General features: G+C 41.2%; 1 pseudogene; it reads right to left on the bottom strand.

Moving 5' to 3' along the window:
* LOC102179818 lies at positions 12,415 to 12,941 on the bottom strand (annotated as a pseudogene).

Raw genomic sequence — 15,470 nt, 5'->3', positions numbered from 1 at the left:
CTGAGTTACCAGTAACTGCATCACTTTTGTTGCTGTGTCATCAGCAGATGGTGCTAAGAATAAAAAGTTTAAAGTGAAGTTGCTCAGCCTTGTCCAACTCTTCGCGACCCCATGGACTGTAGTCTGCCAGGCTCCTCTGTCCGTGGGATTTCCCAGACAAGAATACTGGAGTGGGTTGCCATTTCTTTCTCCACGGGATCTTCCAGATCCAGGGATTGAACCTTGGTATCCCTCATTGCAGTCAGGCTGTTTAACGTCTGAGCCACCAGGGAAGTCCGATGTTAAGAACAAAAGTAAACTATTCTCAAGAGAAGTGGTGATAATCCAAGCAAGAATGGTTAGTGACTTGAATCACAGGATAGTGATGAGGAGCTGGATTCTGGATGAACTTTTCAAGGTACAGATGATGGGATTTGTCAGAACAGGTGAGGGGGTATTAGAGCCAGGAAGGGGAGCTTCCCAGGTGCGGCTAGTAGAAAAGAACCCACCTGCCAATGCAGCAGACATCAGAGACGTGGGTTCGATCTCTGGTTTGGGAAGATCCCCCGGAGGAGGGCATGGCAGCCCTCTCCAGTATTCTTGCCTGGTGAATCCCATAGACAGAGAAGCTTGGTGGGCTACAGTGCATAGGGTTGCAAAGAGGCAGACATGACTGAAGCGACTTAGCACATATACATGCAGAGTCAGGGAGGAGTTAATGAAAATCCCAAGCATTTTGGCCTGAGCAAGTGAAAGGGGACAGGCCATGAACTGAGATAACAGCCACTATATGAGGACAAGCTTGTTTGTAGGAAAAGCACTGGGGCAGGGGAAGAGCAGAGAGGGTTTTGGAAAATTGAATTGGAAGTGCCTATTAGGTATCAGAATGGAGATGCCCAGAGGCAGATGGATGTATGTTTCAGGAATCCATGGAGGAGCTCTAGACTGGAGTATAAATTTTGGAGTCATTTGCATATAAATTATATTTGAAGCTTTGAGACTTGATGGAATAATATAGGAGGTGAACATAGAAAATGTAAAATAATAGGTTGTGAGAACCCTCTGGGCGCAATCTTCAGTCCTGACCTGTAAATCAACTAACTGGCCATCAGTTCAGCAGAATTATCCCATTCATGCTGCTGCAGCTTTTTCCATAGAACCTATCTTCTCCTACTTCACTGTTACATACTGGTCTGTGTATTTGTTGTTTATAGTCTCTCCCTTTCTCTTTTCTGCCCTTTCCTCCACTTCATCTAAGATCCTTAAGGGGAGGTGTCTTTGTGTCTGTTTAATAATCTATTCCAAGCACCTAAAATAGCACCTGACACTAGGTACTCAATAAACTTAAACTATTTGTTAATACAAGAAATATTTATTTTTTATTTTTTAAAAAATATAAATTTATTTATTTTAATTGGAGGTTAATTACTTTACAGTATTGTATTGGTTTTGCCATACATCAATATGAATCCACCACGGGTATACACGTGTTCCCCATCCTGAACCACCCCCCTCCTCCCTTCCCGTACCATCCCTCTGGGTCGTCCCAGTGCACCAGCCCCAAGCATCCAGTATCATGCATCAAACCTGGACTGATGATTCATTTCATATATGATATTATCCATGTTTCAATGCCATTCTCCCAAATCATCCCACACTATCCCTCTCACACTGGTGGGAATGCAAACTAGTACAGCCACTATGGAGAACAGTGTGGAGATTCCTTAAAAAACTGGAAAAAGAACTGTCTTATGACCCAGCAATCCCACTGCTGGGCATACACACCGAGGAAACCAGAATTTAAAGAGACACATGTACCCCATCACAGCACTATTTATAATAGCCAGGACATGGAAGCAACCTAGAAGTCCATGAGCAGATGAATGGATAGGAAAGCTGTGTTACATATTCACAATGGAGTATTACTCAGCCATTAAAAAGAAATACATTTGAATCAGTTCTAATGAGGTGGATGAAACTGGAGCCTATTATACAAAGTGAAGTAAGCCAGAAAGAAAAGCACCAATACAGTATACTAATGCATATATATGGAATTTAGAAAGATGATAACAATAACCCTGTATGCGAGACAGCAAAAGAGACACAGATGTATAAATCAGTCTTTGGAATAAATATTTATTAATGAAAGAAATGGTGATTTTATTAATTTCTTGTTGAAGATCTTTTATTCTTTAAAATTTTAACTTTTAAAGGTTATAGTATCAGGAAAAGGTAAAGCTTAATCAGATATCACATTGAAAAGAAAATCACTCAGTCATATCTGACTCTTTGTGACGCCATGGACTGTAGCCTGCCAGGCTCCTCTGTCCATGATATTTTCTCCAGGCAAGAATACTGGAGTGGGTTGTCATTCTTTTCTCCAGGGGATCTTCCCAACCCAGGAACCCAGGTCTCCCACATTGCAGGTGGATTCTTTACCATCTGAGTCAACATCTTTGATAACAGGTTTGAGCAAGATCTTGAAAAAAATGGAACTAGAGACATGCCCTGGTCAGGACTGAGTAGAGACAGGAAAAAAAAAAAAATTAAGGGGGAATGAAGAGAGTAGAGAAAACCTCCCTCTAGGACTGTGCTCTGATCTGTTAGGAAATAATGTGCATGCTAGGCAGCTTCAGTCCTGTCTGACTCTTTGCGAATGTATGGACCATAGTCTGCCAGGCTCCACTGTCCTTGGGATTTCCCAGGTAAGAATACTGAAGTGGGTTACCCTGCCCTTCTATGGAATCAGTTCAGTTCAGTTCAGTTACTCAGTCATGTCCAACTCTGCAACCCCATGGACTGCAGCATGCCAGGCTTCCCTGTCCATCACCAACTTCCAGAGCTAGCTCAAACTTATGTCTATTGAGTCAGTGATGGTATCCAACCATCTCATCCTCTGTCATCCCCTTCTGCCCTGCCTTCAATCTTTCCCAGCATCAAGGTCTTTACCAATGAGTCAGTTCTTTGCATCAGGTGGCCAAAGTATTGGAGTTTCAGTTTCAGAATCAGTCCTTCCAATGAATATTCAGGACTGATTTCCTTTAGGATGGACTGGTTGGATCTCCTTGCAGGCCAAGGGACTCTCAAGAGTCTTTTCCAACACCACAGTTTAAAAGCATCAATTCTTCAGCTCTCAGCTTTCTTCACAGTCCAACTCTCACATCTATACATCACTACTGGAAAAACCACAGCTGACTAGATGGGCCTTTTTTGGCAAAGTAATGTCTCTGTTTTTTAATATGCTGTCTAGGTTCAGTTCAGTTCAGTCACTCAGTCATGTCCGACTCTTTGCAACCCCATGAATCACAGCATGCCAGGCCTCCCTGTCCATCACCAACTCCTGGAGTTCACTGAGACTCGTGTCCATCGAGTCAGTGATGCCATCCAGCCATCTCATCCTCGGTCGTCCCCTTCTTCTCCTGCCCCCAATCCCTCCCAGCATCAAAGTCTTTTCCAATGAGTCAACTCTTCGCATGAGGTGGCCAAAGTACTGGAGTTTCAGCTTTAGCATCATTCCTTCCAAAGAAATCCCAGGGCTGATCTCCTTCAGAATGGACTGGTGGGATCTCCTTGTAGTCCAAGGGACTCTCAAGGGTCTTCTCCAACACCACAGTTCAAAAGCATCAATTCTTCGGTGCCCAGCCTTCTTCACAGTCCAACTCACATCCATACATGACCACAGGAAAAACCACAGCCTTGACTAGACGGACCTTAGTCAGCAAAGTAATGTCTCTGCTTTTGAATATGCTATCTAGGTTTTGAATATGCTGTCTAGGTTAGTCATAGCTTTTCTTCCAAGGAACAAGCATCTTTTAATTTCATGGCTGCAGTCACCATCTGCAGTGATTTGGGAGCCCCCCAAAATAGTCTGTGACTGTTTTCATTGCTTCCCCATCTATTTGCCATGAAGCGATGGGACCAGATGCCATGATCTTAGTTTTCTGAGTGTTGAGTTTTAAGCCAACTTTTTGACTCTCCTCTTTCGATTTTATCAAGAGGCTCTTTAGTTCTTCTTTGCTTTCTGCCATAAGGATGATGTCATCTGCATATCTGAGGTTATTGATATTTCTCGCAGCAATCTTGATTGTAGCTTGTGCTTCATCCAGTCCAGCATTTGTCATGATGTACTCCTCATATAAGTTAAATAAGCAGGGTGACAATATACAGCCTTGATGTGCTCCTTTCCCAATTTGGAACCAGTCTGTTATTCCATGTCCAGTTCTAACTGTTGCTTCCTGACCTGCATACAGATTACTCAAGAGGCAGGTGAGGTGGTCTTGTATTCCAATCTTTTTAAGAGTTTTCCACAGTTTGTTGTGATCCACACAGTCAAAGGCTTTGGCATACAGAATAATATAACATATTATTTCTAAGACATGGCTCATCCTAGGCCTCAACTTTGACAGGAATAGTTTTGCTAACATTTTCAACATGATTTAATTCAATGAAAACGTGGACATGTCATAAGTGCTTGTTAATTAATAAATATTTGTTTTGCCTTAGCTGTGTTCTAAGCAATGTGCTAGCTTTTGAGGGAAAGAGTATGAATAATGATAGTCAGTATTTAGTTGGGGATATGATCAGTTGAATAATAAGAAACAGACACATACAGGGAGACCATAGGATAAGAGGCATAAGCTTGCTTGGTAGAGTTAGAAAGATCTGTAAATCAGGTATGGTTTGAAGTAAGACTTGAAAGGTGAGTAGCATGACTTTGTCAATCATCACCCTTTTCTGGACATTTTTTTTTTTTGTTGTTGTTATGTGGATTCTGACATTTTGTAATCACGTCTTCCCATAATGACCCAGAAAAGCTCCATAGGAAAATTCAGAAGATTCAAAAGTAACTCATATGTCCAGTCATTCTTTCACAAACATTTACGGAGTGCTTCAGTTCAGTTCAGTTGCTCAGTCGTGTCCAACTCTTTGCAACCCCATGAATCACAGCACGCCAGGCCTCCCTGTCCATCACCAATTCTTGGAGTTCACTCAGACTCACGTCCATTGAGTCAGTGATGCCATCCAGCCATCTCATCCTCTGTTGTCCCCTTCTCCTCCTGCCCCCAATCCCTCCCAGCATCAGAGTCTTTTCCAGTGAGTCAACTCTTTGCATGAGGTGGCCAAAGTACTGGAGTTTCAGCTTCAGCATCAGTCCTTCCAATGAACACCCAGGACTGATTTCCTTTAGAATGGACTGGTTAGATCTCCTTGCAGTTGGAGTGTTTACTTTAGGTCAAACACTGGACACTAGAAATATCAACATAAATAATTAATGAACACTGCGCTCAGAAGACTTATGCTCTATAGCTACAATTTTCAAACTTTGGGGCACCTCAGAATCACCTGAAGTGCTTGGTAAAACACAAGTTCACTGGCCCGAGTCCAAAAGTTGTTGATTCACTAGGTCTGGGGTAGAGCTCGATAAGTTGCATTTAAAGTAAATTCCTGGGTAATGAGGTGTTACTAGACTGAAGACCACTTTGAAAACCATAGATACTGGGACAATGGTTCAGTTAAACAGGTCAGTGTGATGGGTCCATGACGGAGCAAGTAAGATTTGGGACAGCCCCATCTGGGATGTGGAAGTAAAAGTCACACTACAGCAAACCATCTTTGCTCTACTTCCTTTGGAATTGATTCTTTGCTGATGAACTACAGGCTTCTTTGTGATATATCTTACATAGCAGTGTCAAAACCACAACCCCACAGATTCCCTTATCCAAGGAATGTTTATGTTCGCTGACAATACTCAGAGTCATTACTATAAACTAAGTACATCTGGATTTTGAATTATTTTACTGAAGGAAAAAAAAGAAACATTTAATTCACAATGATTGAAGACAATTAAAATACAGCATAAAACACTTTGTAAAATCTACAGATTACCAAGAATTAAAGTGGAGAGTAGAGTTGGAAAGAACTACTCATTTGTACCCCTACAGTGAATGAAAAGAATTCAAATAAGATCCTGCAACCAGTTAACCTTTAATGAATCAATATTGTTCCGTGAGTTTCAGAACAGTCAAAAATGTTTCTTCGGCTACCTCTCTGTGTGTAGCATGGTATGATACAATGAAAAGAAAAACAGTTTGAGAGGTGGCCGATGGCCTCAAATAGATTGCAATATATAGTTAGACAAAAGGGTCAGGTTGTATCCATTCATGTATTTATTTTGCCTCTATTGTATACTTGAAGCTATGTTATATTCTGGGAAAATGAAAGTAAACTGTAGAATTTAAAAGGTTTTATATTTCATATTTTAGTGAAGGAGGCAGTAATTTGTGAAAAAATAAAGATATGTTGAGTGAGGTGTAGTGGTTGCTCAAGGATGAAATGGTAACAGTGACATGGGTCAACAAAAATCTGAGGATGGAATAAGGCATTCATTGGATTTTAATGGAAGCTGGACAGGTGGATGAGTTTGTTGCACAAGGAGACATTCAGGGGAGAGGGACCTGTTTTCTCCTACAGAGAGGTATGACATGGCATGTGATGGTCAGGAGATATGAGTAGCTCAGTATAGAGAAGCAGGCGAGGGGCAGATGAGCAAGGAGTCTGAATGCTGTTTTTAATGCTTTAATTTTTGAAAATTGAGTTATGTTTGCCATACAACACTGTGCAAGTTCAAGTTTGTCATAATAAATGACAAATATTTATTATTTCACAGTTTCTGTGGGTTGAGAATCCAGGCATGGACTATCTCTTTGCCCCCAAACCTATATCCTTCACAAGATTGCATGCATCAAAGTGCCAGCAGGCACTGTAGTCTCTTTGGAGGCTGGACCTGTGAAGGATCTACTTCCAAGCTTACTCACATAGTGTTGGAAGGATTCAGTTCCTCCTGTGCTTCTGGACTGAGGGCCTCAGTTCTCTGATGACCGGTGGTCAGAGACCCCTGTCCATTCCTTGCCATGTGAGCCTCTCCAAGGAAAGCTCACACATGGCAGCTGGCTTCTATCAGAGCCAGCAAGAGAAACAGAGGGTGTCCCTAGCCTAAGCCATAGCGTTTTTGTAACCTGGACCTAGATTGACATCCTATAACTTGTGCTGTATTTTATTAATTAACAGCAAGTCAGCAAGCCTAGTGCACAATCAAAGGAAGGGGAGAAGATGAGGATGTAAATTCCAGGGTGTGAGGACCACTTGGGCCATCTGAAGATTACTCACAACAATATGGATTCTTACCTTATTCACAAGATTTGCTACAATCTACTGGCCAAAAACTAAGGAGCTGTTTTGACAAATGTTCTGGATCTCTGTGAAAACTCATGGGAGGAGAGTTGAGGAGGTGGGGCCCCAGATACTCTTAGCCAGGCCCTCCACCCACTTGGCTGTCTACTGAAGTAAACATGTCAGCAGGGAAGGAAATGAGCATCACGCATCTGAGGCACAGTGCCTGCTGAAGGATTCTAAAAGTCAGCTTCATCAGAGATTCACTGAGGTTCTATTAATCTTGCAGGAAAGCCACAGGGTCTGGCTTTTAATAGAGGAAAAGGTGAGCCACAGCTGTCTTGCAAAGCAGAAGGATGTCTCCTCCCACTCTGGCTCCCTCATTGACATTCTACATAAACTTGAGTCACAGTGCATTAGTTTGTCTTAATTTTGCATTTGTGTTTTTCAGCTCCTACTAATTCCTGAAAGGAAAGGAGACACAGAGTTAATATGAGATCCTCTATTGAGAATTAAGTGGGTTTGCTGGGGCTTCTTAAGAAGACTTTGTCAACCATGGTAACTGATTTTTTGGGGTTTCTGGACTCTAAGAGTCTGTCTAAGCTTTCAGTCTTAACCTATTATATAGGTAGAAGGGACATAGTTTAGCGTGCAAAATTGAGGTGACATTCAAGAGCACCTCCTAAACTTTTGGCAGTCAGTATTCAAGGAGTACTTAGGGCATTATTTCAGTTAACTCCTGCAAACACTATGCATGTGTGCATGCATGCTAAGTTGCTTCACTCGTGTCCAGTTCTTTGCACCTTAGGACTGTAGCCCACCAGGCTTCTCTGGCCATAGGATTCTCCAGGCAAGAATACTGGAATGGGTTGCCATACCATCTTCCCAACCCAAAGATCAAACCCCTGTCTCTTATGTCTCCTGCCTTGGCAAATGGATTCTTTACCACTCAAAGCCCACTTTGCCACTGAGAAGCCCTAAACACTAGGAATAGCCAGAGTTATTATCATCAGTTGGCAAATGACAAAAGTGAAATTTGGGGAGGTTAGGTCAGTGGCTCAAGGCTATTCTGGCCACAGGCATGATCCAAGGTCTGGTGAAGTCTTGCCTGACTGCAGAGCCCCCACTCTATGGCACATCTATGTTCTTCATAGAGGAGCATAATCACAAAAGCAACAAGGAAGCAACAAAAACAAAACATTCATACCCTCGGAGAGCTTGTACTTAGAAATCAGGCTCACACTTCTTCACTTTTCTTAATATTGGTATAAGCGCTGCTGCTGGTATAAATATTGGGACTGACACTGTTAGTGATGTTCATTCAGTATATCCAGGAAATTAAACCCAGGGCCTTGGAATGTGGCATGTGTGTGCGCATTAGTGTATGCTAGTAACTCAGTTGTGTCTGACTCTGTGACCCCATCTACAGTAGCCTGTCAGGCTCCTCTGTCCATGGAATTCTCCAGGCAAGAACACTGGAGTGGATAGTCATTCCCTTCTTCAAGGGGATCTTCCCAACCCAGGGACAAAATCTGGGTCTCCTGCACTGTGGGTGAATTCTTTACTAGCTTAGCCACCAGGGAAGCCTGGAGCATGGCATCAGTTCAATTCAGTCGCTCAGTCCTGTTCGACACTTTGCGACCCCATGGAATGCAGCATGCCAGGCTTCCCTGTCCATTGCCAGCTCCCGGAGTTTACTCAAACTCATGTCCATTAAGTTGGTGATGCCATCCAACCATCTCATCCTCCATCATCCCCATATCCTCCCACCTTCAATCTTTCCCAGCATCAGGGTCTTTTCCAATTAGTCAGTTCCTTGCATGAGGTGGCCAAAGTATTGGAGCTTCAGCTTCAGCATCAGTCCTTCCAATGAATATTCAGAACTGATTTCCTTTAGGATTGATTGGTTTGATTTCCTTGAGTCCAAGAGATTCTCAAGAGTCTTATCCAGCACCACAGTTCAAAAGCATCAATTCTTTGGCACTCAGCTTTTTTTATGGTCCAACTCTCACAACCATCCATGACTACTGGAAAAACCATAGCTTTAACTAGATGGACCTTTGTTGGCAAAGTTATGTCTCTGCTTTTAAATATGCTTTCTAGGTTGGTCATAGCTTTTCTTCTAAGGAGCAAGCATCTTTTAATTTCATGGCTTCTGCAATGATTTTGGAGCCCAAATAGATAAACTGTTTCCATTGTTTCCCCATCTATTTGCCATGAAGTGATGGGACCAGTTGCCATCTGTTGACCAGATGACTCGATATTTATGAATGTCGAGTTTTAAGCCAGCTTTTTCACTCTCTTCTTTCATATTCATCAGGATGCTCTAGTTCCAGTTTGCTTTCTGCCATAAGGGTGGCATCATCAGTTTATCTGAGGTTATTGATATTTCTCCTGGTAGTCTTGATTCCAGCTTGTGCTTCATCCAGCCCAGCGTTTCTCTTGATGTACTCTGCATATAAGTTAAATAAGCAGGGGGACAATATACAGCCTTGACATACTCCTTTCCTAATTTAGAACCAGTCTGTTGTTCCATGTCAAGTTCTAACTGTTGCCTCTTGACCTGCATACAAATTTCTCAAGAAGCAGGTAAGGTGGTCTGGTATTCCCGTCTCTTGAAGAATCTTTCCCAGTTCGTTGTGATCCACACAAAAGCTTTGGCATAGTCAATAAAGCATATGTTGATGTTTTTCTGGAATTCTCTTGCTTTTTTGATGATCCAGTGGATGTTGACAATTTGATCCCTGGTTCCTCTGACTTTTCTAAATCCAGCTTGAATATCTGAAAGTTTTTGGTTCACATACCATTGAAGCCTGGATTGGAGAATTTTGGGCATTACTTTGCTAGCGTGTGAGATGAGTGCAATTGTGTAGTAGTTCAAACATTCTTTGGCATTGCCCTTCTTTGGGATTGCAATGAAAAGTGACCTTTTCAGTCTGTGGCCACTGCTGAGTTTTCCAAATTTGCTGGCATATGGAGTGCATGGCATGCCTGAGTTCAAATCCTGGCCCCTTTTTCTACTATCTGTGCGACCTTGGTGAAGTTACTAAAACTCTGTGAACCTGTTTATTCATCTGTAAAATGGAGCTAAAAGTGCCATTAATGTGTGGTTCCTAGGAAGAGCTGGTGTTTGACATGTGGAAGTTGCTTCCTTCTTTGGAATAAGGGATAGTTAAGCATTTAGTGCTCCTCTGAGGATTTGCCTGGATTCCTTCATCAAATGGAAGTTTCCAAGCTATGTTCATAAGTAGTCTTATATCTTTAATGGAAATAGTTATATTCAAGTTTAACTGTTAAGATTTGTCTTTTTGTGAAGCATCACTAAAATTACTTTTCACTGAAATGTGTTCCCCAGACTATTTTCCCCTAAAGATGGCTGGGCATTGATCAGGGATACCCTCATGGCCAAGGTGCCAGTGGCCCATGGTGAAAGGGAAGGGCCACTGAATCAGAAGCAGATAATTTTGTTAGAGCCCACTTGAGATGGCCTGATTCCCCAATGTTACTGAATGCTACTGAATTAAACAAGCAACCACTGCCCCATTTTAAATACATGTTTCCTGCAATTAAAATTCTAAGGAGCATTTGAAAAAAAAGTAGTCATATGCAGACTAAAAAAAAGAACACAAAATCCAGCTACATGGTACATCTTAAAGTAAGTGTTTCAGAGACAGAAAAACTCAAATAACATCCAATACACAGATCCAACTAGGAGGAAACACCGTGTCCCTTAGGTCTGTGAGCTCATTGAATGGACATTGATGGATTTGTTTTCCTTTCAGATTAAATTGAACTTCTGATGTGAAAGTAGTTTACTGGCTTCTGATCTTGAAAGCAACATTTTTTTTTCTCCCAATAACTAAATTTCTCTTGTTTACGTGTTTTAGCTTTTTAGCAGCTTGAAAAGTGGCACATTGGAGTATTGGAAGATTCAGAAGAAATTATTTGCTTAAAAAATGTTGAGAGAAACAGAATTTGGCTAACTTTACTTTCCCTCTGGTAAAGCGGTGTCTGGCAAATGGACTGTTCTAGGGGCTTGAATATTTTCTCTTAGGCTCAAATGCCCAAAGATATGCAAAATAACATTTCAGCAATTTTTCATAGCTTGACAAGATAAATATCGGAACTGAATGTGAACATTTGTGTAAATGAGGGGTGGCCTTTAATGATGGAGATAACGCATAGGAGTGTTAAGTAGATGTCAGTGTTGGCTGTTAATTAGATAATGTCTGTACTGAGAACTCATTTTACCTTAGCATCTGTGGATGTAATCTTATCTTCAGGGTTAGCTGGTTTAGGAAAAGATATCTTATGCTAATTTATAGCTCAATAATTTTTAATTTCAGACATTGGCAGATAAAATATCTAGATATGGCAGAGACACCCACATGAATGTAGAATAAATGCTATTGTTTATGTCTGACTGCTAGCTTTCCCTGTCATCTTTGATTATATGTTACACTTGTCAAAAACTAAGTAATCAACATTGGTTCCTCACTGCTCCATAAATTTTAGACTTTATTTGGATTTCATCAGTTTTTTCATCAATGTCCTCTTGCTATGCCAGGATGAAGATCAGGTACCATGATGTGTTTAAGTGTATATCTCCTGAGTTTCTTCTGTTTGTAGCAGTTTCTGAGTTATTACTTGCTTTTTGTGACTTTGGCAATATTTCTGTGTGCTAGCCAAGTATCCTGTGGAATTTCTCCCAGCTTGGGTATGTCTGATGTTTTTTCTCATGAATCGACTGAGGTGAAGGTCTTTCTGAACACAGTATACGATGGGGTCACAGCAGCCACATGATATATCTGATGATGCTATTTCACCCCCCCCCCCTTTTTAAACTAAAATATACATGAAATACTAAAGAGTATATCAAATGACTTATTTTTACATTCTAGGTAGGAATGATTTGGAGTGAAAGGAGGGAGTTTCATTAAAAAATACTCTGGATATACTTTAGCCCTTCTGCATATCTGAATTTGGAGTAAGTCAAATGAGGGAACATCTGGGTTATGCCTTTTTTAAAAAAAAGTAGTTTTCTTTTTTGTTGTTATTGTTGTTGTTTTGTTTCTATTTCATAATCATAAATTTAACTTTGCAATCCAGCTAAACTTGGAGGGGAATAAGGAAAATATGGAACCTGAAGAACTGTAGCAAAAGCACAAAGATTATAGGATATTTCAAGCAGATAAGGGTAAGGGGTGCTCTCCTGGACTACAGAAGGAATGGTCTGGTGGCTAGGTAAAACACAGGTCAAATTTATTAGATTTTTCCACAGTCAGCAATGGTGATCTTGCTGGTCTTGCCATTCCTGGATCCAAAGCACTCCATGGCTTCCACAATATTCATGCCCTCTTTCGCCTTGCCAAAGACCACACACTTGCCATCCAACCACTCAGTCTTGGCAGTGCAGATGAAAAACGGAACCGTTTGTGTTGGGGCCAGCATTTACCATGGACAAGGTGCCAGGACCTGTATGCTTTCAGGATGAAATTCTCATCATAAAATCTCTTGCCATAGATGGACTTGCCACCAGTACCATAATGGCATGTGAAGTCACTACCCTGGCACATAAATCCCGGAATTATTCTGTGAAAGCAGGAAACTTTATAACCAAATCCTTTCTCCCCAGTGCCCTGAGCATGAAAGTTTTCTGCTGTCTTTGGAACTTTGCCTGCAAACAGCTCGAAAGAGGCATGGCCCAAGGGCTCGCTGTCGACACCGATGTCAAAGAAGAAGATGAGGTTGACCGTGGCTGGACAGCTCAAGAGACTCTGGGGTGGCAGCATCTGCAAGGCCTAAAATAGTTTTCTTTAGGAACTGTCAACGTGTTGTTGTTGAACTGTGGACTTGTAACTCTGCATGGACTATGGCCAGTCAATAATATGTACTTAAAAGCTGCATTATTGTAAAATGAGTGTTTTTTCCAGGTACTCATTCTTTTATTGTTATTTGCTTTTTAAACTTTGTTTTAGTCACTTAAAGAAAATCTTCTTAAGGCACAATTTTCCTCAATCCATTCCAAGTTGTTTCAATTCAGTTCAGTTCAGTCGCTCAGTCGTGTCCGACTCTTTGCAACCCCATGAATCGCAGCATGCCAGGCCTCCCTGTCCATTACCAACTTCCGGAGTTCACTCAGAATCACGTCCATCAAATCAGTGATACCATTCAGCTATCTCATCCTCTGTCATCCCCTTCTCCTCCTGCCCCCAATACCTCCCAGCATCAGAGTTTTTTCCAATGAGTCAACTCTTCGCATGAGGTGGCCAAAGTACTGGAGTTTCAGCTTTAGCATCATTCCTTCCAAAGAAATCCCAGGGCTGATCTTCTTCAAAATGGACTGGTTGGATCTCCTTGCAGTCCAAGGGACTCTCGAGTCTTCTCCAATACCACAGTTCAAAAGCATCAATTCTTCGGTGCTCAGCTTTCTTCACAGTCCAACTCTCACATCCATACATGACCACTGGAAAAACAATAGCCTTGACTAGATGGACCTTAGTCGGCAAAGTAATGTCTCTGCTTTTGAATATGCTATCTAGATTGGTCATAACTTTCCTTCCAAGGAGTAAGCGTCTTTTAATTTCATGGCTGCAATCACCATCTGCAGTGATTTTGGAGCCCCTCAAAGTAAAGTCTGACACTATTTCCACTGTTTCCCCATCTATTTCCCATGAAGTGATGGGACTGGGTGCCATGATCTTCATTTTCTGAATGTTGAGCTTTAAGTCAACTTTTTCATTCTCCACTTTGTTTAGGAATGGATAAAGAAGATGTAGTATATGTATATGTATACAATGGAATATTACTCAGTCATTAAAAAGAACGAAATAAGGCAATTTGCAGCAACATGGATGGACCTAGAGAGTGCCATACTAAGTGAAGCATATCAGACAGAGAAACATAAATATCATATGACATCCTTTATATGTGGAATATAAAAAGAAATGATAGAAATGAATTTACTTACAAAACTGAAAGAGACTCACAGACTTAGAAAATGAACTCCTGGCTGCCAGGGGGAAGGGATAGTTAAGGACTTTGGTAAGGTCATATACACACTGCTATGTTTAAAGTGGATAACCAGCGAAAAACTATTACATAGCACTTGGAACTCTGCTCAATGTCATGTGCCATTGGATGAAGAGGGGTTTAGGAGAGAATGGATACACGCAACTGTATGGCTGTTCACCTGAAACTATCACAACATTGGTAATTGGTTACTCCCCAATACAAAATGTTTTTGGTATTAAAAAAATAAAAAATAAAGTTAAAAAATTACCATTAAGAAATAATAACAAAAATTTTAAAAATGGTAATAATTTTGGGCTTGCACTTATGTGGATATGAACTAGAGAGATGATTGTCATTTTTAAAAAAAGTAAGATGAAATGAGGAAAATTTGGTAGAACCCAGTGATTATCTTGAAGGAGAGGATCACGAATGATTTTAAAGTATTAAGCATGTATCAGGTGAATGACAATATCAATGATAATTAGGTCTAGATAGGAAGGTAAACTTGGATAATGACTCCATTTTACTTGGATTTCAGTTTCAAAAGATATTATTGTTCTTACTTATGGGGCCATCAATGAAACAGTTGAAAATGTGGGACTGGATGTCATAAAGAAGGTCAGCGTTGAAGAGAGAGCCTGTTTGAAATGAAGTGGCATTAAATGGAAAAGTTACTTGAGAGATCTCCAAACATGGTCACTCCTTAATCTCTGCAATTTATTCAGTGGAACTAACTTTCCATGCCAGACACTTCTTTGGCTGTCCCCATTGCAGCCTCTCATTACGACTTTGGGATAAAAGCAAACCAAGGTCAAGTATCAGATCCCTGCAGGGAGATAACCTGAGCCCTTTGTCTGATGAAATCTCTGCACCTGTCAGCTCACTTCCTCTTCAGGGAAATCCAAAGCTGCTTCTTCCCTTAATGTTCAAAATTCAGCACTTTGAACTGAGTCAGGTGCCTTGCTGCTGCTCGTCTCGCCTCATCTCCAGTGATCCAGCAAACTGAGCATTTGCTGGCAGCCCTGATCGACTCCTGGGATTTTAAGACCCTTGGCAGCTGGAGCTGTGTTTGATATTGCTCTTTATTTTTCAAAGTTCTTGACATGGAACAGGAAGTGTACCACTCACATCACAGGAGGAAAACATGAGCTAGAGAGTCAGGTATCCTGGAGTTCAGAATCTTGCTCTGCCATTTACACTTGAGCACCTAGGGATGTCGCTTAATCCTGTGGAGCTGAAGATTCCCCCTCTGGAATTTTAGAATAGTGCACACTTCATAGAGAAGTTGTAAGCATTATGTGTGGCAA

The sequence above is a fragment of the Capra hircus genome, chromosome 2, assembly GCF_001704415.2.
Source record: "Capra hircus breed San Clemente chromosome 2, ASM170441v1, whole genome shotgun sequence".
Classification (NCBI taxonomy): Eukaryota; Metazoa; Chordata; class Mammalia; order Artiodactyla; family Bovidae; genus Capra; species Capra hircus.
This window is presented reverse-complemented; position numbering and strand designations above follow the sequence as displayed.